We start from the raw sequence: 24,497 nt of genomic DNA on the forward strand, positions 1-24,497 counted from the left end.
CGAGGCTATAGTAGAAGATACTTGCCCAAGGTGCCACGCAGTGGGACTGAACCCAGAACCATGTGGTTGGTAAGCAAGCTACTTACCACACAGACATTCCTGCGTCTAAAAATTTTTTTTAAACTTTTTTTCCATTACACTCAATGGAAAAAATAATTTATGAATATCTTTCTCTTCGAAAGCCCTCTCCCCACCCTTCGGAAAATGTTTCCCCACAAATTTCTTTATAATCGTAATCTATGCCGTTTGAAAGGTACTAACATAAAATTTCATTGAAAGATATCCATTTTCCTAAACTTAATGAGGGGAAAAATCGGATCGTGTGAATTTTCCGAAAGTCCTCTCTGCACCACACGGTTCGTTGGCGCAAATTTTTGTTTTCATATTCGTTTAATACACATTTTTTTTACACCTATTACAGTTTTTTTTTTTTTTTTTTTTTGGTAGCCGGGAGTTTTTGATTTTCATACAACGGGAACTACGATAGTAAAAGATATAAAAAAAATTTTTTTCCAAGGTTCCTATTTCTTTTAAAATTTTGCGTCCCATCCCCGCTTAAGGGTGCTTAAGCGGGGGTGGGATGCAAATTGGGTTCCCATGAGATAAAAGTCTTAGAAACTTAATCCATAAATCCGTCAAAAGGCTCCTACTCTATATGATTGCTATTTGAGCGCCCTTTTGCCTGTTATTTTGCTGTATTTCTCCAATGCTTTTGACAGTTTGTTTTCCTTTTAAAGTTTATCCTATTTTATCTTTCTAATTTTGGCACAAGGCTAGCGAGTTTAGTGGGTGTTGGGTTAGTCGATTACATAGACCCCAGTGCTCGATAGGTATTTATTTTAACGGCCCCGAAAGGATGAAAGGCAAAATCGACCCTACGGAATTTGAACTCAGAATGTACACAACTAGAAGAAATCCTGTTGAAGCATTACTGTTCGACCCAGTAATGATTCTGCTAATTCGCTGTCTTTTCCTTTTTAAATACACAATAGAGACTTTTCGCGACCCCAGGTATTAAATGTTTGTGAAATAACATATAAACTGAAATTCAAGTGTTTGAATTTAATTTTCGCGACCCCAGCATTTCATTTCGCGACCCATCGTTTAAGAAGCGCTGCAATAGAAAATAGTTGAAATGATGATATACTATATCAGTAATGCATAGACTCTACCCTCTTAGGTGGGGTCATTCGATATGACGTTCGGTTTAACAACACCAGCCCAGAGCTCTCTTTAGCTGAAGAACCTTTACGCAAGCACGCGGCAGCTAGAAACAACAGCCAAACCTCCCTCAAATCGTACTTCAATAAAATATATATTAGACAATGATATAAAAAAGACGTGATAGTCGTGGCTGGAATACTTTTGATCATAGCTCTGCTCGAACAGGGCTAACTTGGAGTTAAACATTATCAGCTACACTAACGATCACTCAAATCGGGGATATGGATCACTTCTCTGACAAAGCGGGAGGAAAAAATAACAATATGAAAGTTAATAAACTATTTCGGTTGTGAGTTTGAAATTGGGTCATTTCACATTACGCTTGAAGAATTGTGGATAAAATAAAGAAATGATATTAATAGTTTCTATTAACCGCGTGAAATACCTAACTTTCGATAAGTTATAAATGTTTTGTTTTTTTTTCGTTCAATAAAATTACGATAAACCTACCGTAGACTCTGATAGTTGCGAATAGATTGAATTCTCCGGTGTGCTTGAAATGACCGTTCTATAAACAGACACTTTTAGGAAAGAAAATTTCTCAACAAGTCTAAGCTTCTGTTTTCATAAAAATAACTAAACTGCTCAACGCCTCCTCACTCCTCACACTGCAACAACTAACTACCTCCACAGTTGCATTATAATTGCCATATTATCTAACACTGCTACTATTGACAACGGATGCATGTGTAGTGCAATAGAACACATTATAGATTAATTGATTGATCAATCGATCGATTCGCTGTTGCTAGAATGGGGATGTTATATAACCACGGGTCAACGCAGACAGGGCAAAGCTATTTATGACCAAAGAGATTGCTGTTGTGACCATCTTGTCTTTTTTTGTCAAGTGTAGGAAGCCCAGGACCACATTATCAAGCTTGTCCTTCACAAAGACAGTAGGGTATGAATCAAGAAAGATTGGCTGCTGTTTCTAGCTGGTAGGACGATGACCACGTAGAGGTTTCCTTGGTGCTCAATATTGGTTTAGAATATTCTGATAAATAGCAGAGTTCAAAAAACAAACAAAACTCTCTCTCTCTGTCTCTCTCTCCCTCTCTATCTCTATCTCTTTATCTCGTTCCCGTTCATCGGACAGTTTTGTTAGATTTCTAACAAAACTGTCCGATGAACGGGAACGTGAAACTCAGAGTAACGGTTTTTTTGTTATATTTCTGCTGCTTTTAAATTATAGGAGAGTGGATTATATATCTTTAGATATACACCTAACTTTCCTATATAAAATTATAGAATATAACGGAACGCTGAACTCCAGACTATCAACTTAAACAACATTTATTCAGGTGGTAAATATATACATCTTTAGCTCTTGTTGTTACAGCTTCTATGTGTGTGAGCATAGTTGTTGGGACGTTGTTATGTAGATGTGAGCGAGCTGTCGAGTGTAAGTCCGAAAGATGGAGAGTGACAGCTATACACGTAAAGAGACTGTCTCCAGGTTGGAATGTCAGAGACACTGCTTAACACGTCCATGCTCTATTGCTGGCCAGCAAGAAAGAGAATGAATTGAGTGGGAACGCTTGCTTGTTTAATTCCATGCATGCGTGAGACTACGCATGCGCACGGCGTTACTACAAAATAAAGCATATTACTCTACCTCTGGTATTTGAGTACTCTTTTTTCCACCTTGTTGCACATTTCATGTGCTTACTCCGGTATATATATATATATATATATATATATATATATATATATATATATATATATATATATATATAATTATTTATATTATTATATATATCTTTATCACATTCACTCGCAGTGTATGTGTGGCTATAAACGTGCACGGGATCTTTCTGATTTGGCGGACACCATTTTTTATTTAGTGTTTATTTCGTGTGTTTTCTACCGAAACACTTTAAAATTTCGTATACTTGTATATTTTGTCTTATAGAACAGAGAAAAAATTTTATATTCGAAGTTATTTCATGTTAAAAAGTTGTCGTATTTCAGTAATTTCAAATAATCACTGATGTCTATTGAGGTGAAAACAATTACTGCTGTGGATTGTCAACAACACGTTGTGACGGTGTAATGGGATCGTTTCCCTTGAATAAAATTAGTGCCGTTGTTTGTCAACAACAACTATCGGCGGTGCTGTTATTTATGACATCGTTCGTGCATTTGTACTGGTTTTAGCTTTAGGGTTTTAGGGTTAGGGTTTTAGAGTTAGGGTTATGAGTATTTTTGCCAAATTTGGTGAAAAATTTGTGGCGGTTTATTGAACAGATCTATTACAACCACCATCACAACCACCACCATTACTGCCATCATTCCCACCACCACCATCATAAGTACTACCACTGTCGTTCCCACTAGTGCATTGCCACAGTAACAACCACCATCATTGTTATCTTCACCACCACTATGATCATCACTACCATCATTGTCATCGCCACCAACAATGTCACCACCACCACCACCACCACCATCTCCACTCTCACCACTACTTGCACGTTAATATCATAACCACCAACACTACTACCTTCAAGCAACCTCTGCCACTACAGTAAAATACCTCACACCCGGTAGATTATCAACACCCCTATCACTACCATATCACCACCGCCGCTGCCACCACCAACAACAACAACAACAAAAATAACACCACCACCATCATCTCATGTTATGGCTTACACTGTAGGTTATCAATTTGTCATTCCTTCGTTGCTGTGGTTAATTTTACTATTTCATCCGTTGCTGTGTAATCAGTTAACTTTGATTGCATAACTTCAGAGTCGATTGCAGAGGGAGGAGAGCTGGGCGCCAAGTTTTCAAGCTGCCCCATAAAAAGAAAAAGAAAAATGCTAATAGAATGACAGAAATGTAAGACAATGCAAGCATGAAGGTTCATACCAAGTCGTGATTGAAATGAATGAAAGCCGACAAGAAGTTCAATTCCAGATGAAGAGCTTGATTTTGAGTATGTGTAAAGAGTGATGATAAATTGTCCTAAATAAATTGAAGTAAATTATAATAGAACCCGGAAGTGATGACAGTGACATACCAAAATTTCATTAAAAAAAACATAATGATGTTTCCTTCAACATTCATTACTTGGACCAACTGTCAGCGCCCTATTTTTAAATCAAAACTGCCTTCCATACCTTGAGTTGAGGATTCTGGCAACTGATTTTCAACAGGTTCACAGTTTTCCAAATCTGGACATTCACTTTCTCACCTCCCATTATCTCAGTGTTTTAGTTATCTTGAGAGTAACAAAAAAATTAGAACTATAGTATGTATTACAGGAAAGGTCTTTCCAATGTAACCATGTTGGAATCACCTATCAACAAGTGAACATCCTCAGGTGTTTGTCCTGTCTCTCATGCAATCACATTTCAACCACTAGCAATACCTACTCGATCATGCTTGTCAGCAATTCACAACCAGGTCTACATTTAGAAGTTGTCAAGCTTTTGTTTCATATTTTCAATTCGAAATGTAAAGCCAGCCTTATTCTCTGCATGGGGCTGCTAAGGGTACCAACAAACTGGACAACTGGCTGGGGATCACATGTTGGAGAGGCCACCACCTTTTGTGATCTTCGAAACAAAAGGAAAAAAAAAATGAAGATTATTAATAGACCTTTTATTCAAATAGTTAATAAATTGTTCTAAACACTTTATTCCTTCATTTTCGTGTTTTATTCCTTGTGCAAATTTTAAAATAAGATACTTGTAAGGGTGCTGAAATTCAGCTTACCTGGTGCATTAGTAGCTTTCGGACTGGTTTGTCTCCACATTGCAAAACACGCTGTGTCTCTCACTTCTCTTATTGATACAGTCCCTCATAAACCATTCAATATTTGTGCTTGGTAGTGACTATTCCATAACCACTTAATGTTCTTACTTGCAAGAATTCGCCTTCAATATTGCTTAAACTTGACAAAGTTTCCTTGTATCACAGCCTATTCTAGGTAACAGTTCTCCAAATTAATATTTGTTAGTTTCTCATCCTCTGTCTCAGTGCTTCAATTGCCCAAAGGTTAACAGAAGAATGAAAACTATTCATTGTGCAATTTGTAAAAGTCCTTTTCATTGCATCTGTGTTAAAATCACTTACTGACAAGTCAAATTTCAAGCTCTTTGGATCAAGTCTTTGCTGCCACCTGTTGACCTTAAAACTTCACACGTTCATCCAAAATCCATCAACTGAATCAAGAATCACAAAAGACTAGCTAATATCAAGTTACAAAAATTCAGTATACCATGTGCAGTTTGTCTACATTCTTTTAACAATATGTTTGTTCATCACATATTGATCACGTCAACTTTTGTGATCGAAACACTCTTCATCACCCTATAAGATTAATATTCTCAGTGCATCTTCATCACCTATTCACTTTGTAACAGTTGCAGAGCATGAACTCAAACAGACTATTCTTTCCCCACGCCATTGGATCAAGATCTGTGACTGATATCACATCAAGAGTTTCATTTCCTTACAGATTTGTGAGGTGGGGATTGGTTTGATTCAGACAAATTTTCTTCTGCAGAGTTTGCTACCAAAACATATTCATGAGTTTACGTACAACATTGAATATTTTACCTTAAAAAAAATGCAATGTAAAACTGATCACTATCGGTAATATTTATGGCAAACTGTTAACAAAAACAACCCTCCTCCGTCCATTCAATTCATCTCTAACTATAAACTTCCTTCTAATACAATTTGGCGTGAGTACACCTCCTAGGATATGAAGTGGCAGCATATGCAATGCGCTTATTCCTCAGAAAATGTAGAACCCACTCCCCAACAGATAATTCCACTTTCATTTCTTCCTAACCCTCTGAGCTGAAGTGTCATCAATATGCAACCTGGACATCTCATGCCAAATTTGTGCCATCGCCTTAATCAGCGACCTCAAAAACATTCTCTAATGGAGCTGTAACAATTTTGTTTACATCAACAGCACAAAAAATATGATCACAACTCATATCAAGAAAACATTATCACATTTCACTCTTTTTAGGTGTGAACACGTAACTAGAAACCTTAAAGTCACTTCAAGTGGTGGATCTCACGATCAATGACTATCTCTCCTGGCGTTCACATGTCCTCAATATAACAAAATAAATTTTTCCACAACCCACTTGAGACTTAGAAAATAATTTATCCTCAACGACTACTAATCTACGACAAAACTCTGATGCGATTTGCAATGGAACACTGCTCTCATAACTAGCAGAGTGTTAGTGATAGATACTACTAGATGCTCTGGGCTGCCTCCAAAGTATGGCAACTCGACCGATTGACAAGAAGTCACTCACAAAACCCCTTCAGCCACTAATTCATAGACGTGTTGTCTCCTCTCTCGACTTTTGCTATCACTACTACAGTGGCATCTGCTCTCAGAGCTGGTCGGTGTTAACCCTTCTCAATACCCAGATATTCTTGAATCTGTAGTAACGCTGTGCGCATGCGTAGTCTCACACATGCGTGGAATTCAACAAGCAAGCGTTCCCGCTTCTATTCTGTCTCTTTCTTGCTGGCCAGCGATTGAGCATGGACGTGTTTAGCTGTCTCTCCCCATCTTTCGAAGTTACGCTCGACAGCTCGCTTACATCTACATACCAACGTCCCAACAACAATGCTCACACACACAGAAGCTGTAACAAGAGCTAAAGATGTATATATTAACCACCTTAAATACATGTTGTTTATGTTGATAGTCTGGAGTTCAGCGTTCCGTTATATTTCTTAATTTTATATAGGAAAGTGGTGTACATCTAATGATGTATAACCCACTTTCCTATAAAGTGGTGACCCCCGACGTGATTCGAACATGCAGCCCGCTGAGCTACAATAACCCACTTTCCTATAAAGTGGTGACCCCGACGAAGAAAAAACGCAGCATGGATTCTGGACTACCAACCTATAACTGGTGAACCCGACTAAAGAACAAATGCGGCCATGGAGACTGAACTACCAAGCAACGATGACCACCAACATCTCCAACCATAGTCAACACAACTAGTGATAAGTTCTGCCAAACATACGCCTCACTTCTTTCACATACAGACTCATACTATTGTGTACTCAAGAACTTGGTATAAAACTCTCACGTGTACTGACTTTCTATCTGCTGTGATATCTCACATACATATAGATGGCCTGTTTTTTATTATGTTCTTATATGTCGCATTCACACTCTCACATACACATACATCGTTTATGCCACACTAAATATCTCTTGTTATTCATTTCATACGGTTGTCTTTTCTATCGTCTCTTCATTACTGGTATTTACGAATTCACTAATGTTATCGAAGTATAACATTATTTGTATATCATCATTGATATATATTTTGTGTTCGACCGTGTGACACGTTTAAATAAAAGGAGTCCTCTGTTTTTCCATTCGTCACCATTTCTCCTTTTTGAGTTCACACGGTCGTTCTTTCATCTTGGGTTAAGAAAATTTTCTTTGAGGTTTTCGCTAATGGTCGTACAGAGATTTGTCTGTCGACCGTCTGTAAAAGGGCACCTCTTCAAACACCATCACCAAGCAGCCTTTTCGCCACCAGCTTCATTCAACCAAGATTACCACCGCGACGACGACAACTACTACTACCAACTACAAGCATTCCCCAGACGTCGCCAAGTTTCAACAGGACATCATTACCACCACACATACAGAACACAGCTATATTACAGTTCCTGCACCGACGTCTTCACCATCAATGTACTGTCTACCACAATGTCGTGCGCCAACAACCCCACCACCAGGGACACACCAATATCAACTCTGTTAGAGTGGATGTTTCCACTCACGATCAACAGACCAAATTTCCTTGTGTAACTTTTATAGAATATTCCGTACCAGGTAACCGGTCACAACTAGCATTCCGACGCTCAACTATAGCTCTGCTCACCGGACCACGACTTCCTGAGTACAGACATTCTATCTCCTTGTGGAATTTTAATACGAACTGGATTTTTCTCTACAGACACTTTTAATATGTTGTGTGTTTTTTCTCACACACACTTGTGCACTCACACATTTTCTTTCATTTGTACATTGCATGCATGTTCTCACGAGTGCACATTCATTTCTTTCATTTTTCTTTGTGTGTGTTTGTGCTACATCTTGTGGGTGGTTTTCAGTGGCCATCCTGCCTCAGGCGTTCCAACAGATTTCATATTATCGTGCGTTTCCGCACTGGCAAGGGAGCCCTGTAGTAACGCTGTGCGCATGCGTAGTCTCACACATGCGTGGAATTCAACAAGCAAGCGTTCCCGCTTCTATTCTGTCTCTTTCTTGCTGGCCAGCGATTGAGCATGGACGTGTTTAGCTGTCTCTCTCCATCTTTCGGAATTACGCTCGACAGCTCGCTTACATCAACATACCAACGTCCCAACAACCATGCTCACACACACAGAAGCTGTAACAACAAACAAGAGCTAAAGATGTATATATTTACCACCTGAATAAATGTTGTTTAAGTTGATAGTCTGGAGTTCAGCGTTCCGTTATATTCAGTAATTTTATATAGGAAAGTCAGGATACATCTAATGATGTATAACCCACTTTCCTATAAATCATTCCTTTCTCCTTCACTCTTCAAACATTTTGTATTTTCTCTCTAGACCTGCATCAACCACTATCCCCAGTCCATCTTCTCTATGACATCGAGATTCTCCCTCTATTCATGTTTTCAACCTGCAGCTGTTCAGGAACAACTTTAACTCCATCAAACTCATTGGACTTATAAGAGCTGCGAAGGCCGTAAGGACAGCCCAGACTAACTCAATAAAATTAAACAGATGTGGCTGTTAATTATGAAGAATAATTTTTAACAACTTCAATGCCTATTTCCAAGGGGACCGATAAGGAGGGGCTAAAAATTTAATGATATAATTAAAGGAAGAAGGACCGCCCATGACATTGTGGCACGGGAGTACTCCAAGACTGGTGGGAGAAAGTTATATTCTCACCAACCTCGGAGGTTCTGAAAATAATTGAGAGCTGGCCTGAATATTTGCAAAAGAGAGGACTCAGCTACAGGCATCCAAGGATAATTGCTCTCTGATTAACTTATTATCTTGCATAGTTTCTAGAGACAGAGTATTTATACATTCCATTCTCTGTTAAGATATTTATAATTTGAATACTATCAGATAGAAGTTTCCTTGTTGCACTCAAATGAGGCCATGTGCATTTGATGTCACAACTGCACTAACCAAGTCTATATACAGATATATATATATGTGTGTATTTGTATGTATGTATATATATATATATATATATATATATATATATACACACACACACATATATGCATGTATATATATATTATATATATGTATACATTATATATATTCATGTATGTATATATACATTATATGTATGCATGTGTGTGTGTATGTATATATATATAAATATAAATGTATACATAATAGACTGACATCTTACTGCCGTTTTGCTATTCACTGGGACTCTAGTCACAGCAGCTATAACATGTAAACAAAATTAAGTTTATATATATATTCTAGTAGAAGCTGGTACATTGGTTCTTAGTGGAGGTTTGTGGTTATATGATACGGAGAGGAAAAGGCGGTGTATTTATTCTGTCTCTGACCATCTTGCAATTGGATATTTTCTAGGTCAGACATACACAAATAGTCAGATTCTTATTATCTTCTCTCTTTAATGTAAACAGACACAGACAAGCATGCATACACACACACACACACACACACATTAACCACATTACTACATCACTACTGTCATAGATAGGTAAATACACACACCCATCTAGATATCTCTTTGTAGGGGGTGTATATGTCTTTATGTATATATTTACATTACGTGTGTGTGTGTGTACATGTATCTTTGTTTCTGTTCTTTTGTCCCCACACCACTTGAAACTGGTGTTGGTTTGTTTATGCAACTTAGCAGTTCAGCAAAAAAATCTAAATGCAATAAATTGTTCCCTAATGAGCGATTGTGGTTAAGCAACCAATTGTACTTGGAATGTCCAATGGAGAATTCCAAACAACCACAATGATGAAAGGTACGTAGGGACAAATGAAGTTGGTAGGAGTGGACACCAGATCCGGACTGTATGATGGATGGAGGACCACTGATTATCCCAGTTTGCCGATTGCCTAATTTATTGCCACAGATGTCATAATGAATATGAATGGTTTTAAAATTCTTGCTTGGTCTCTTCTTCCTAATCTCTTCTCTAAGCTTTTTATGTACTGCTCATTGTTCACGGTAGAACCAATGCCACGTTATAGAAAATCATGAAAAATGACACCCTTGTCATTCTCCAAAATACTCACCATAACTTTCTGAGCAGAATTTCTTAGGCTTTGAGAAGAGGTGTGATACCATTCCATGAACTGGCACTTCATTTCTGGTTCATAAAGATACGCCCACTTTTTTTATACCCAGTTACCAAATAAGAAAAAACCTGTCATCTGCATTGGCCTCAAATGATTGCAATGATCAGAGCAGACATACACCTTTCTCTCTTCAAATTGAATATCATCTGCCGAGGTATCCACTCCACATACAATTTCCAGTGGTTTTCCACCATCTTCTGTAGTGCACTGTGACCACAGTCCAGTTATGCAGCAAACTCATTGGGTTTTGACTCACCTGTCCATGCAAATAATTCTGTCCACTCACTGGATATTCGTATCAGTGGTTACAGTTGATATAGTTTCCTCAATGCATAGTTTATTTTCATAGGTGGTTTCCCTTGCTATAAATTTTTTCATTCATCTGCGCTCATTGCATTTGTCAATGACGTCACCACCATAGGAAACCCTACACTCCTCCTTCATCAAGAACTCAATAAGGGCAAATTGATTCCACTTGAAAGACATTTTTTCACCTGCATTGATGAAGTAAAGGAAGAAAAGTTACAATAGAGAAATAATTACTCTATTAACATGTACAATTTGAACTATCCTTTTATTCTTTTACTTGTTTCAGTCATTTGACTGCAACCGTGCTTTTGCCGAAATGCTAAGTTATGGGGACGTAAGTACTCCAACATTGGTTGTCAAGCGACGGTGGGGGGACAAACACAGACAGAAACACAAATATACACACACACACATTATATATATATATATATATATATATATATATATATATATATATATATATATATATACGAGCTTCTTTCAGTTTCTGTCTACCAAATCCACTCACAAGGCTTTGGTCTGCCTGAGGCTATAGTAGAAGACACTTCCCCAAGGTGCCATGCAGTGGGACTGAAGCCAGAACCATGTGGTTGGGAAGCAAGCTTCTTACCACACAGCCACACCTTTAAAAAAAATAAGTTACGCCCACATTTATATTGCTTTTGTCACAGCCCGCATTTGATTAAGAATTGCTAAGTTTTAAATTTTCTGGAAATAAATTCTCATTCTAAACCTAGCCTAACTGGGTTATCTGATTAATTTGTAAGATAAGTGGAAGTGCCTCAGATCTCTTCACTTTATAGTTTCCTCAGGTAGCTATGGCACCAGTTACTGGAAATGGATTTCGATAAGCAGCTGGTATTTTTTTCTGATGAGCATTACATGATACACACACACATGCTGATAATATACATAAATATGTACATACATACATGTACATATGTACATACATACATGCACACACACACACTGATCTGCAATAACCTTCACCAAGTGGTTCCTCATTAGATAACATCCATTGTAAGCATGTATGGAATTTTTACATCTGACAATACACTACTCTTCTGCATTAGTGATTTGTATTTTCAAGGTTTCTTGTGCCAGATATCCATATCTTTTCAAAGACTGCTAACCTGCAATGAATATTGCCAAATATATCTTCAACATCTCCTTTCTCTCTTTCATTCAACAGTCACCATTTGAGCTAACAGCTGAATCTCTTTACAGTCACTCAAACCTACCTATAGCAGCCATATCCCTCCCAAATCATGCACTATTGTCTTTAAAAAATGATGAACACCTAAGAACAATGCATTATGGACAAAGTAAGTGGGACACTTTGGATCTCCTCATCTAGGTTAACTTCAGGCTAAGCAATATGAACCAATCTTTAAAGAGTGAAGTGAATCATCATCTTCCATGTTTTGTTCTTTTTCTCTCACACACACAATCTACGACTGTCATTTCTTCACCACCCTATAAACATTCCTTCTTCCTCACATTTTCATCAGTGTTTGAATATGTGGCTTTTAAATTTCTTCTCTCACAGAACTTTAAAAATATTTTTTATGCCAGTGTTGTGTTGTAATTCATTTTTCTTCAACTTTTCTATTTTTCTCTCACTTCTTTCTCTTCATGAACTCACAACTTTTCCCTCTTTTTCGCTTCTCTTGCTCATTTTCTTCTTTTCCCCCCTTCCATTTATAAGCTTTACAACCTTCCATGTGCCTCGCTAAGTGTCTTTCCCCACAGAACCAAAAAAACAAATTATTTTTGTATCATTGTTGTATTGTAATTATTCTTTCTCCAATTTTTATTTCCCGTCTCTCACTTCACTTCTTTCCCTGACTTATCTACCTTCCGCTTTCATTCCTTTGTTTATGCCTTCCTTCCATACAACTGCATCTCGCACTCATACTCTTCTATTACACCGTCAAGCTTCTTTTTACTTCAAACTTGACCCTACTTCTCTCTTCTATGCTTTTCTCAAGAACACCAACACTTCATATACTAACCCATACCACTACACTTCTGCACTTGCATACCCTGCCAAAAATCACATGCTACTTACCTCCTTAGGCCCATCTCAAAACACAGATAAATTCCAACACTTGCAAACACATACATCCAGCATTAATTTCCCTGCCACAGAATTGCTTTAACATCTGGCTCTCAACCCTTCATCTGTTTTAATTTTCCTCATTTATTTCTCAACCACTTTTTCTTTTTCTGACTCTCAATCTTTTCTTTTGATGTAGGACTAATGTCCAAAACATTAATGTTCCTTCTTTTCGTTTTTTAAGCCTTAAATTAATACAATAATTGTTAACACTTGTTCCTCATGTATTGTTAGTTTTCTTTTTTTTTTTTCAGTTTTTGTTAATTTCATTTCCAATATAACTATAATGCTTACTTTACATATATAATTAAAATAATATTTCCAATATAATTATAATGCCTACAATATTATATGTATGTATATATAAACACAGGATAATGCTAATAATATAGCCGGAACAGGATAAGCTACCCTGGCTATATTATTAGCATTATCCAGCATTTGAGAATTTAAAATCACTTCTTTAAGTTTCTAAGACATTTCAGCGCTTCTAAAGCAAACTTTGTTTGTTTACGTTCATTATAATTTGTATTTTATATATATATATATATATATACTTACTCTTCTACTTGTTTCAATCATTTGACTGCAACCATATATATTATTTTGTGCATTTCAGCCTCAAGGCTGTGGCCATGCTGTAATACTTATGGTATATATATATATATATATATATATATATATATATATATATATATATATATATATACGCAGATAGATAGATATATACACTATGTGTGTTTCAATGTTAGAAGAACAATGTGTCACTGCATGTTGTAAGAGGTGAATAAAAGGGTTTATGATAAGAGGGGCACCCAACAACTAAACACTGTCTCAGAAAATCTGTCCACCCTGTGATGAAGACAATAAAGGTATTTATATCAGAACATTTGAACAAAAATCTCCTGCAACATTTGCATTGTTTTTCCCCTTATGCCAACCTCCATGTTGTATTTTGTATCTTAAGACACTGGAGAGTAGCAAATGTACTGCTATCCATGTAAACTATAACCCTTGAAATGTTACCCCAACATGACCATAGTCCAATGACTGAAACCAAAAAAGAAAAAAAGTTGCATCAAGTAGTTATTAAGCATTAATAGCCTTCTTTGCAAGTGTAACATAGAAATAAACACTATATGAGAGCCTTTAATGAAGAAAGAGAAAAGCATTAAGCCTACAAAAGGGCTAGGTTTTGAGCTCCTAATTTTTCTCATCTAATTAATTTGAAGGCCAATAAGATAGGGAATATACTCAATGACTAAGTTTAGCCAGAGAGCATGTGTTCAATCCTTGGATCAGTAAATTTTATATACAAGGAGAATGAGAAGGCAGCATCACAAGAATAAATAATGCAACATGGACAATGAAATGAGATGAGAAAAACCTAGCCCATCTTTCTGGAAGTAATACAGAGTGTTATTTAACATTCCAAGAGAGTTCACTAAACATGAACAATGCCTGAAGTAAAACACACAAAGACTAGTTTAAGTGGGACAGACAATACTCTCCAACCATTAGGTGATCATGCTCTATTTACAGAAAACATAGGGAACTTTGTTTAATGAATATAAATTATGGATGCACAAGAGATGCAATGGAATCACAGGCAGGCTGAAGGCAATGGTAGATTTCAAACATAGTAGATGTACAAGTGTAGTTAGCAATAAGAGCACTCATGAAACAAATGCACAGAAGGCTCCATAGAAGTAGCTAATAGTTTTCAGTCACCTAATTAGAAGTGGAGATGGGTGTTCTGAAAGTATAGTAGCCAGGGTAAGGAAAGGATGGAAAAAGTTCAAGGTTCTGTTACCTTTGCTAATAACAGAGGGGTTGTCTCTTTAGATTGTGGGTCAATGTTATGTTACATGGTAGTGAAACAAGAGCATTGAATACACAGAATGTCTGAATGGTAGAAAGAAATGAAGCAAGTATGCTCTGCTTGTTGTGTAATATAAGTATGTATGAATGACAAAGCACAAACAAGCTTTGAAGAGTAGCAAAGGACCTCAACAAATGTCAAAATACTTTGCTAAAATAGTTATGCAACAATGGATAAGTGAAAAAAAATGTTATGATAGTATGCATGTGAGTGTGTGTGAGTGAAAGAAAGAGAGTACTGTGGCCAATAGTGAAATACTGATGTGTATATATACATCAGTGTATGCATGTATTCATATATATGTATACATAAATATATGAGCATATGTGTTTGGGTAAACAGGTGTTTGGTGACACACACTGAGATGTCTAAATGGTGAAGTTATGAGTACATCTAAATATGAATATTATACTAAAAGTGTCTGTTTTCTTATTTGTTTTCTTTCGGGTGTGACTAAGTTTCTTTTCTATTCCACCCCAAATAGCTTGTCATCATTTCATTTCTTTATTCCTACTTCAACAGACAAATGAACTGCATTAAAAAGTGCAAGAGTTTTCTTTTCTTGAAGCAAAAATGGATTTGATACATTGCTATGATAAAAAAAAAAAAGCATTATTATACTGACCACAATAATGATATGATTTGCAATTTTAGAAATGGCAATACTCAATAAGAGCAATGATAATCAATTGGATTTCTTCCAACCACGACAAGAGGGAGTATGGGCATGGTGGTAATTGTAGTCAGTCAGGACTAGATAAAAATAGGTGAAGCAATAATGCAGATTTGCCAAGAGGAAGTGAGTAGGCATTATAATCAATCTTGTTGAGAGGGAGGGTGCAAAGAGGCATTGACATCGTGTGAGTGGAAGGGTGCATTATAGCAACAATGACAACGTGCTAGTTTATTATTGACATTCAAGTGTGTTATTACTGTGACTGATTATATTACTGGGCCAGACAACATGATTAGTCAAATTTACAAAATCAGATGAGAAAGAGAGAGAGCATGAAAGAAATAGAGAGGCAGATAAACAAATTGAAAGTTGACAGAACCAGAAGTTGCATTAACATGAAATTCTGTATATCAATAAAGGTGGAGGAAAATATAAGAAGGAATTGAATTCAAGAGGCTATAGCTCTAGGACAGAATAATTAAGCAAAGAGTGGATGGAAAACAAACATCAACCCAAAGTGTTAATATTTGAAAATCAGAAATATAAGGTGTGGTGGAATTAGATTATATCAATCAAGTGCCCCACCATCTAAATGTATTGTATTTATATTGAAAATATTTATTTTCTAAAAGAGAGTGACATAGATGAATCAGATCCTCAGTTGCTATTTAGCCCCAGGTCAATTCTCATTGAGCAGTTCTATGATCACAAGCATTCAAGCAGTGAATATCCTGTCTTTTTCAAGACTGTAGGATATGATTTGAGGGAGAATTGGTTGTTATTTCTAACAAGTTCAGTGACCACATATGGGCTCTCTTAGTGACACGTAAAACAAACCATTGTTTATGGCAAATGAATATAAGTTGTAAAGAAGTTCAGTTTGCAAAGGTTTCACATTCAATTCCAAAGCATATCTTGAAGAAGTACCCGTTAGTCTCTGAATTGAAATTGTATGGAAGTCTATCAGGACTTTCCGTACAGTCTACTCCATTGGAAGCATTCAAGTAAGGTCTCTACTCAGAGGATAACCTCCCCTCTTACTTCTCAGAGTCTCAGAAACCCTGCAAAAAGAGATAAATGCTATCTTTTCTATTTTAATCCTTTAGGATTTAAACCAGTCATATCTGATCCAAATGTTCTACTTGCTTTGTGTTCAAACTTGTTACATCTGACCTCTCACACCTACCATACAATGTCAGTTGCTTTAAGCATTTAAACTGGTCTAATCCAACCTCTCACACCTACCTGGCAATGTTGTTCTAAAACCAAACAATTACATCATTGAAATCTCACAGCTACAATGTAATGCAAGATTCAATTCAAAATGATGTGAAGAAATAAGCATTACATTTGACAGTAATGTGAAAGCTGAAGGGTTAACTATGCCATTAAAAATCCCTATAAGGTAACACTTTATTAACAGAAAAGCACCAGTCATGACTTATTCCAGGGATGGGGTAATGTCCATCCCATGACTTTTGCAAGCTCTCTTAGAATAGAGCAATCAAGAGTTAATATTCTGTTTGAACTTCTGTACGGTAGCAAATTTGAGGAAGATAAGAACATGGAGAGAATCCCAGAGAACTGCTGTCTTCTGAGGCAGGATTGAGCAAGTATTTAATGTAACATTTAAGCATGGAACATGGTAGAAATGATGACAAGGTTTATATGGAGATGTTAAATGGCTAGATGTTCACGAGTTTAAATCTAGAGGCAGTGAGTTCGATTCCCAGACCAGGCTGTGTGTTGTGTTCTTATGCAAGATACTCTATTTCACGTTGCTTCAGTTCACTCATCTTTAGAAACGAGTTGTGATGTCACTGGTGCCAAGCTGTATTGACCTTTGCCTTCCTTTGGATATTGGTGACATGGAGAGGAGAAGCTGGTATGCATGGGCAAATGCTGGTCTTCCAACCTTGCCCAGATATGTGCCTTGGAGGGAAACTTTCTAGGTGCAATCCCATAGTCATTAATGACCAAAAAAGGGTCTTTACCCTTGTCTGCCTATTCACTACGTGGAATAATTGCTTTCTATTCAGGCACAAGGTTAGTCTTTTTCTTTTTTTTCTGGTAGGAGAGGGTTAGACGATACTGTCAACCTCAGTTCTTGACTAATACTTTATTTCATTGACTCCTAAAAGGATGAATGGCAAAGCTGACCTTGAATTCAGAACATAAACAGCTGGCACAAATACTGCAAAGTGTTTTAACGAAATTCTAATGATTCAGCCAGATTGAGGGACTTGGTTATCAACTCCAGCATATGACAAGTACTTTATTTTGTTGACCTGAAAGGATGAAAAGCAAAGCTGACCTGGATTTCTTGTGGTCAAAAAGCAATATTTTTTAGAATGAGTCAACTAAAAATCTATGATATTCGTGATTTTCCCAAGAGAATTAGCATTACAGAATGAAACTGCTTTGCTTAGAATTGATGTCAAAGTCATGATGATGACTGCTCTACTAATATGAAATGATCTTTATGCAAATCTTAATCTGGAGCTGAAGATATATGTTTTCCCTCAGGGTCAGACATGGTATTGTAACTAAAGAACTTGCTTCACAGTCATATCAATCATCATCATTGTTTAATGTCCACTTTCCATGCTAGCATGGGTTGGACGATTTGACTGAGGACTGGTGAAACCAGATGGCTACACCAGGCTCCAATCTGATTTGGCAGAGTTTCTACAGCTGGATGCCCTTCCTAACGCCAATTCCACATTCAAATCTACAGCACAGTACACTGGGTGTTTTTCATTCTTAAACTCAGGCTGACCAATACCTTGGAAGGGGAATTTTTAGATGGAACCTTGTTGAAATACATCGAGTGCATTTAAACACACACATATATATATATAGATAGATATACATATATATATATATGTGTGAGAATAGATAGAAAAGAGGATAGACAAACAGATTCAGAGAGTCCCTGCAAAAGTGTGCTGCATCTGAGAAAGTAACAGTTAGTTCATGATATATATGTTTATGTATGTATTTAAGTGTGTAGACGTATCTGCATGTGTACGTACATGTAAACGTATCTGTTCAAGTTGTATATATATATATATATATATATATATATATATATATATGTTTCTTTCACCACCATCTAACCATGAACAGATACATACATGCATAAACACATATATATCATGAACTAAATGATACTTTCTCAGATGCAGCACAAAATTTTGTCAGTGAACAGGTCGCAGTTTCAAAGTGATGAAAATATTTTGACACATTAAATTTAAATGTTGAAGTGAAACTAATGATATTTTGTGTGTTCTTAAATGGCTTATAAACATCTTCCACGCTGCAATTGTTTTTTGTTTCAGCACACAATCTCAGATCAAGTCACCTGCTATGCAAGTACATCTTCATAGTATATATAACACACATCATCACTGTTTTCGATGCTGGCAGAGTTTGACAGTGAGCCAGAGAACAACACCAAACTCCAATGTCTTGGTATAGTATATTTATAGCTGGATGCCCTCCCAAATGCCAACCACTTTATAGTATACTGAGTTCTTTTTAGCATGGCAATGGCACTGGTGTGAACACCAAGTAACTTCAAGACATGACTTCTCAACTGAGTGGGTGTAGTATTGAGGGATAGGAACAGGTGTTTTGCTACAGAGGAGACATATGGCAAAATAGTGTATTATATATCAAAGGTGTATGAAGCTTTTGACAGTATATATATTAGCATAGGATATAAAAATAAGTGAGAAAACTGAAAAAAATCATTGCTTTATAAATGAAGTACTTGAGATATTTGTTTAACATTAACACTTGCTTCTCACCACCAGAAATGCAGTGGATTAACCTTATTGAAAACCTGTAAGTCATCATTCTAGTGTTCACAAGTGACAACATGTAATGTCACCGTTAACGAGTGTGCGCGTGTATGGGTTACCATAGTCACAAACAAAACTGGTCTGGGCAACCAAGGTATAAAGCAGTGCTCCTTTGTTGCACCTGGAGACTTAAGAGTTTAGATATTGAACCTAGCATACTGACAGCTGCCAGAGTCTTTTATCTTTTACTTGTTTCAGTTATTAAATTGTGGCCATGCTGGGGCACTGCTTTGAGGAATTTTAGTCAAATTAATTGACCCCAGTACTTATTTTATTTTTTAAAGCCTGAACTTATTTTATTGGTTTCTTTTGCAGAACTGCTGTTATGGAGATGTAAACACACCAACACCAGTTGTCAAGTAGGAGATGGGGTCAAACACAGACAGAAAGATGCACACACAGTAGGCTTCCTTCAGTTTCCATCTACCAAATCCATTTAGGCTTTCGTCAGCTTGAGGCAATAGCAGAAGACACTTGCCCAAGGTACCATGCAATGGAACCATGTGGTTAGGAAGCAGACTTCTTATCACACTATCACTCCTGAATATCAACATTGGAGGCACGTGGCTTAGTGGTTAGGGAGTTGGACACATGAGCATAAGATTGTGGTTTCGATTCCTAGACCAGGTGACACATTGTGTTCTTGAGCAAAACACTTCATTTCACATTGCTCCACTCCACTTGGCTGACAAATGAGTAATCCAGCAACAGACCAGCATCCCATCCAGCTGGAGAATTTATGTGCCATGAAACCAGGAAGTCTGCATGACTTGAGAAACCTTATGAGTCAGCATGACTCAAGAATGTAACTAACTTTAATATCAACATTTTCAAACTATCTTCGTGAATTACATTGAATACTATCAAGACAAAATATCAAACAAATGTGTAACTCTGTTAGACACTGTATGCTCTAGCATCTTTGAGTACATCAAAGGATGTAAGAACTTTGACTTGGCTATCTCTGAACTAAACAATCTATGTGAACATTCTCAATGCAAAATTTTGCTGAATACTTACTGAATATCAGGTGACAAAAGCCTGTAATATCCCTGGATAAATTTTCATGGAATTAGAGAAGCTAAAAAAGAACTGCAATTTCCAGGATTGTAGTGAGGGTAACAAGGCACTGCATGACATGTTCATTACCAACACAGCTTCATTAACCATGCACACCACAGAGGATATGAAACATTGGACTTGACTTACAGATTTGCCTGTAACCAAGCCTTTGCTGTAGATGTAGCTTAGTACAATACTGTGTATGCAATCCCAGTGCCTAGATAGCTGCAATAGTGTATCTTGGGAAGCCAACTATGGCTGCCATTCACAAGATAAGACAAAAATGTTTTTTTTTTTTTTTTTGTATGTGCATGTGTGGTTTCTCTTACAATTTACAAGATATCTGTCTAGCATGCAAGACTTACTAGCAATGACTATTTCAAAGGACGTAATGCTTGTGCGTGTGAATCTAAAGCCTCCTAAATTTCAGTCAATTCAAACACACTGACCACACTTACGTATGAGAGGAATCAATGCAAGATGAAACATGTGATTGTGTATAGAAAAAGGTTAAGTACTCAAGAGAGTACTTAACCTTTTTCTAAAGCACTGATAACAAGGAAGTAGTGTGGAAGCTAAATTTAGAGGTTCTCCCATTCAGTAGAGACATCTCTATGGCTCAGAAAACATTAATTATAAGCTCCAAAAAAGCTAGTTTTGTTGTGAACCTAACCTTTGACCTTAATAACCATATGTACATTGCTATACAGTTTGGTGTTTTGAGATACATGTGTTCTGATCTGATAATTGGTCAAGAATTGCTGTGCAAACATCTGAGAGTGAAACAGTCTGAATTAACTGTGGATGGTGCTGATAATTTCTGTATTGGTATCAAAAATTGATCTACTATTTTCCAGACTTGTCTCCATGATGTAAGCCAACTGCTACCAAATCAAGGCAATTCAGCTGTGATGTTCCAAACTTCATTGCAAGGGAAGTTTGCCATTTACTTTCAGAAAGCATAATTGAAACAAGCATATCACTATGGTATAAATCCAAGTGATAGCAGTGAAGGACCCTACCCACCAACACAAGTGAATGTGTATAAATGACTTGGTCAACCAATAAACAGAAGTGGGTGCTTACTCTTTGCAAAGTTGACTTCAGCAGGATATGAGCTCAGAATGTAAAGAGCTGTAATTAAATATCACAAGGCACTTTGATCAGCATTCTCATAATTCTGCCATTTCAATGGCCTATTAATAAGTTTCAAATTTTGTTACCCATAAATTTATTAGTGGGGCTAAGTCAATTAAATCAACTCCAGTACTGAACTGGTACTTATTTCATTAACCCCAAAAGAAAGAAAGGCAAAGTTGACCCCAGCAGAATTTGAAATCAGAGCATAAGGACAGACAAAATGCCAAGTTGCTACCTCCAATACCCTATTAATAATGGTCTCAGATTTAGGCACAATGCCCATAATTTTGAGTTGGGGGGGGGGGGGTATAGTCAGTATCATTGACTACATTGAAAGAATGAAAGGCAAAGTTGACCCTGGCAAGCTTTGAACTCAGAACAGAAAGAGCTGGGACAAATACTGCAAGGCATTTATTCTTTGATGCCTTAAGAATTCAGTCATCTCATCACCTTCACCTTATTAATAATAACTGTTTCTAATTCAGGCACGGGGTCAATAATTTTGAAGGGTTTTAGCTGATTACATCAACCCCCAGTGCTTGACATGTGCTTTATATTATCAAGCTTATAAAAATGAAATACAAATTTGACCTCAACAGGATTTGAACTCTCAACATAAAGAGCTGGAATATCAAAAGGTGTTCTGTCCAATGCTCTAGCAGCAATTCTATCAATTCACAACCCTAATAATAATAATAATAATAATAACAACATTGTATGACAAAATTAAAATCTATTTTTTTACTATGGTCAGTAAGTGTTATTTCCGTTTTGCTTCTATCTAGAAATCAAAGGAAATGACAACCATTCCCTTCAAACTTCGCTTTTGTGACCTGGACATAAATAATTTGAAACTGATCTATTTTCCATTACATTTCAAACAGACTCAATGCTAAGTTGCTGAAGCAGATATATCGTTATAGTAGCAGAGATTTGCTTGTCAGTTGCTTCACCTTAACCACTTGAGCATGTCCCTTAGTGGCTGACAATATGTGCATCTCTGATTATGAGTAGGAGGAGTGGGGGAGTATCATAACCATGTGTTGAGAGGGATTCTTTGGGGTTTGAATAAATATAGCAAAAGTAAGGTTTGAAGGAAACAGCCATTTTCCATACTTTCTAGGAGTACACACATAAGGAATAACAGCTGCTACCCAAGGACAAAAATTGTGTTACACAGTGTAATCTGTGTTTATACAGATTTTTAGATTGGCATCTAGAAGGGTATCCAGCCATATAAGTCAGCAAAAATTCTGTTCAACCAATGCCAGCACAGAAAAGCAGGCATAAAAAAACAATAATGTCCAAGGTTAATCTTTGCAGAGAGATATACAGTTGGTTATTTTAACCATAGTCATTATTTCAGCAACCCCTAGTGACATAATAGGCAAAGCTAAGCAGGAACTGAACTCAAAGCCTGAGATGAAATAACAGTGTGATCACAATGTTTAAGGAGAAAAGTATACTGATAATAAGATATTAATTACTTGATTACTTAGTCACTAACAAGAATATTGTTGACAATGACTTTGAAATTTCGGCCACTTAAACCATCATTTGGATATACATATATTATCATTATTGTTTTAACGTCCACTTTTACATGCCTGCATGGGTTAGAATTTGTTGAGATAGATTTTCTATGGCCAGATGCCATTCGTGTCACCAATCCTCACCAGTTTTCAAGTTAGGTAATATTTCCCCATGACCATACAATCTGTCATAGAAAATTGGAAACAAGACACCACTTGCATGGCACTGACACTCCTTTACAACTATCATGCAATGTCAAGGCAAGGAGACAGTAACACACATACGATAAACTTCTTTCAGTTTCTGCCAACCAAATCCACTTATAAGGATTTGGTCAGCCCAGAGATGCAGTAAAAGACAATTGCTCAAGGTGCAACACAGCGTAACTCAACCCAGAACCATGTGGTTGGGAAGCAAACTTCTTACCACACAACCATGCTTATGCCTTCATATATATGAAGGATTCTCCCATAGATGACGTATGAGCATTTAGCTTTTGCTGAACGACCTGCACAAATGATTTGTTCATAGTGATCAAGTGTTTGTATCAAACATTAGCCCACTCTCTCCATCAAATTGATGCTGCCTGAACAGGTGCACAGTGTACCACACATCAGGTGTTGAACTGATTGCAGAGTGACACGAGATGAAGTGTTTTGTTCAAGAGCACAACACACCACCCAGTCTAGGAATTGAAATCACAATTGCTAGATCATGAGTGCAACACCCTAACCACTAAGCTATACACCCTCATGTGTGTGTGTGTGTGTGTGTATAAAGGTCCAATGTATACACACACACATATAGTATATAGATAGGGTTATGATCCAAGCTGTGTCCTCATGAAGCAAATCTGAATATTTTAGTGTTTCAAATTATATTTGCAAATGTTATATTTTATATGAGAGTTGAAAATACTGGAAATTACCCTTTGCAGAGAAATTACATACCAAAATGAAGAACACTGAAAAACTTTGATATTATCTATTTCCCCATTACATATGTTTTGTTACCTAATAGGAGTTACAGAGGTACACATGCAGAAAGACAAGTGAGACATTTCCTATTACTAATAGATGTCTTACATGTTTTTCTGCATGTATACCTCAGTAACTCCTAGAAAGTAATGAAATATATGTAATAAGGAATAAATAATACCAAATTTTACCAGTCTTCTGTTCTGTGTGTGAATGAAATGAGAATTTTTTTTACTTCTAAATGATGTAAATTAAAAATTTTAAATAGTATACTACAATTACATTTACAGCATTTAAAGCAGTAAAAAGTCTGAATACTGAGTTATTAAAA

The 24,497-nt window shown here is 36.7% G+C and overlaps 1 protein-coding gene across 1 annotated transcript in view; it reads right to left on the reverse strand.

Moving 5' to 3' along the window:
• The window catches only part of LOC106878090 (ribosyldihydronicotinamide dehydrogenase [quinone]), a 34,383-nt gene extending 32,531 nt beyond the window's left edge, over positions 1-1,852 (reverse strand). The window contains exon 1 of the mRNA XM_089355452.1: positions 1,675-1,852. The gene's annotated coding sequence lies outside the window, so the exon portion shown is untranslated. The remainder of the gene's footprint in view (positions 1-1,674) is intronic.
• Positions 1,853-24,497: the final 22,645 nt, after the last annotated feature.

The sequence above is a fragment of the Octopus bimaculoides genome, chromosome 7, assembly GCF_046866305.1.
Source record: "Octopus bimaculoides isolate indiv1 chromosome 7, ASM4686630v1, whole genome shotgun sequence".
NCBI lineage: Eukaryota > Metazoa > Mollusca > Cephalopoda > Octopoda > Octopodidae > Octopus > Octopus bimaculoides.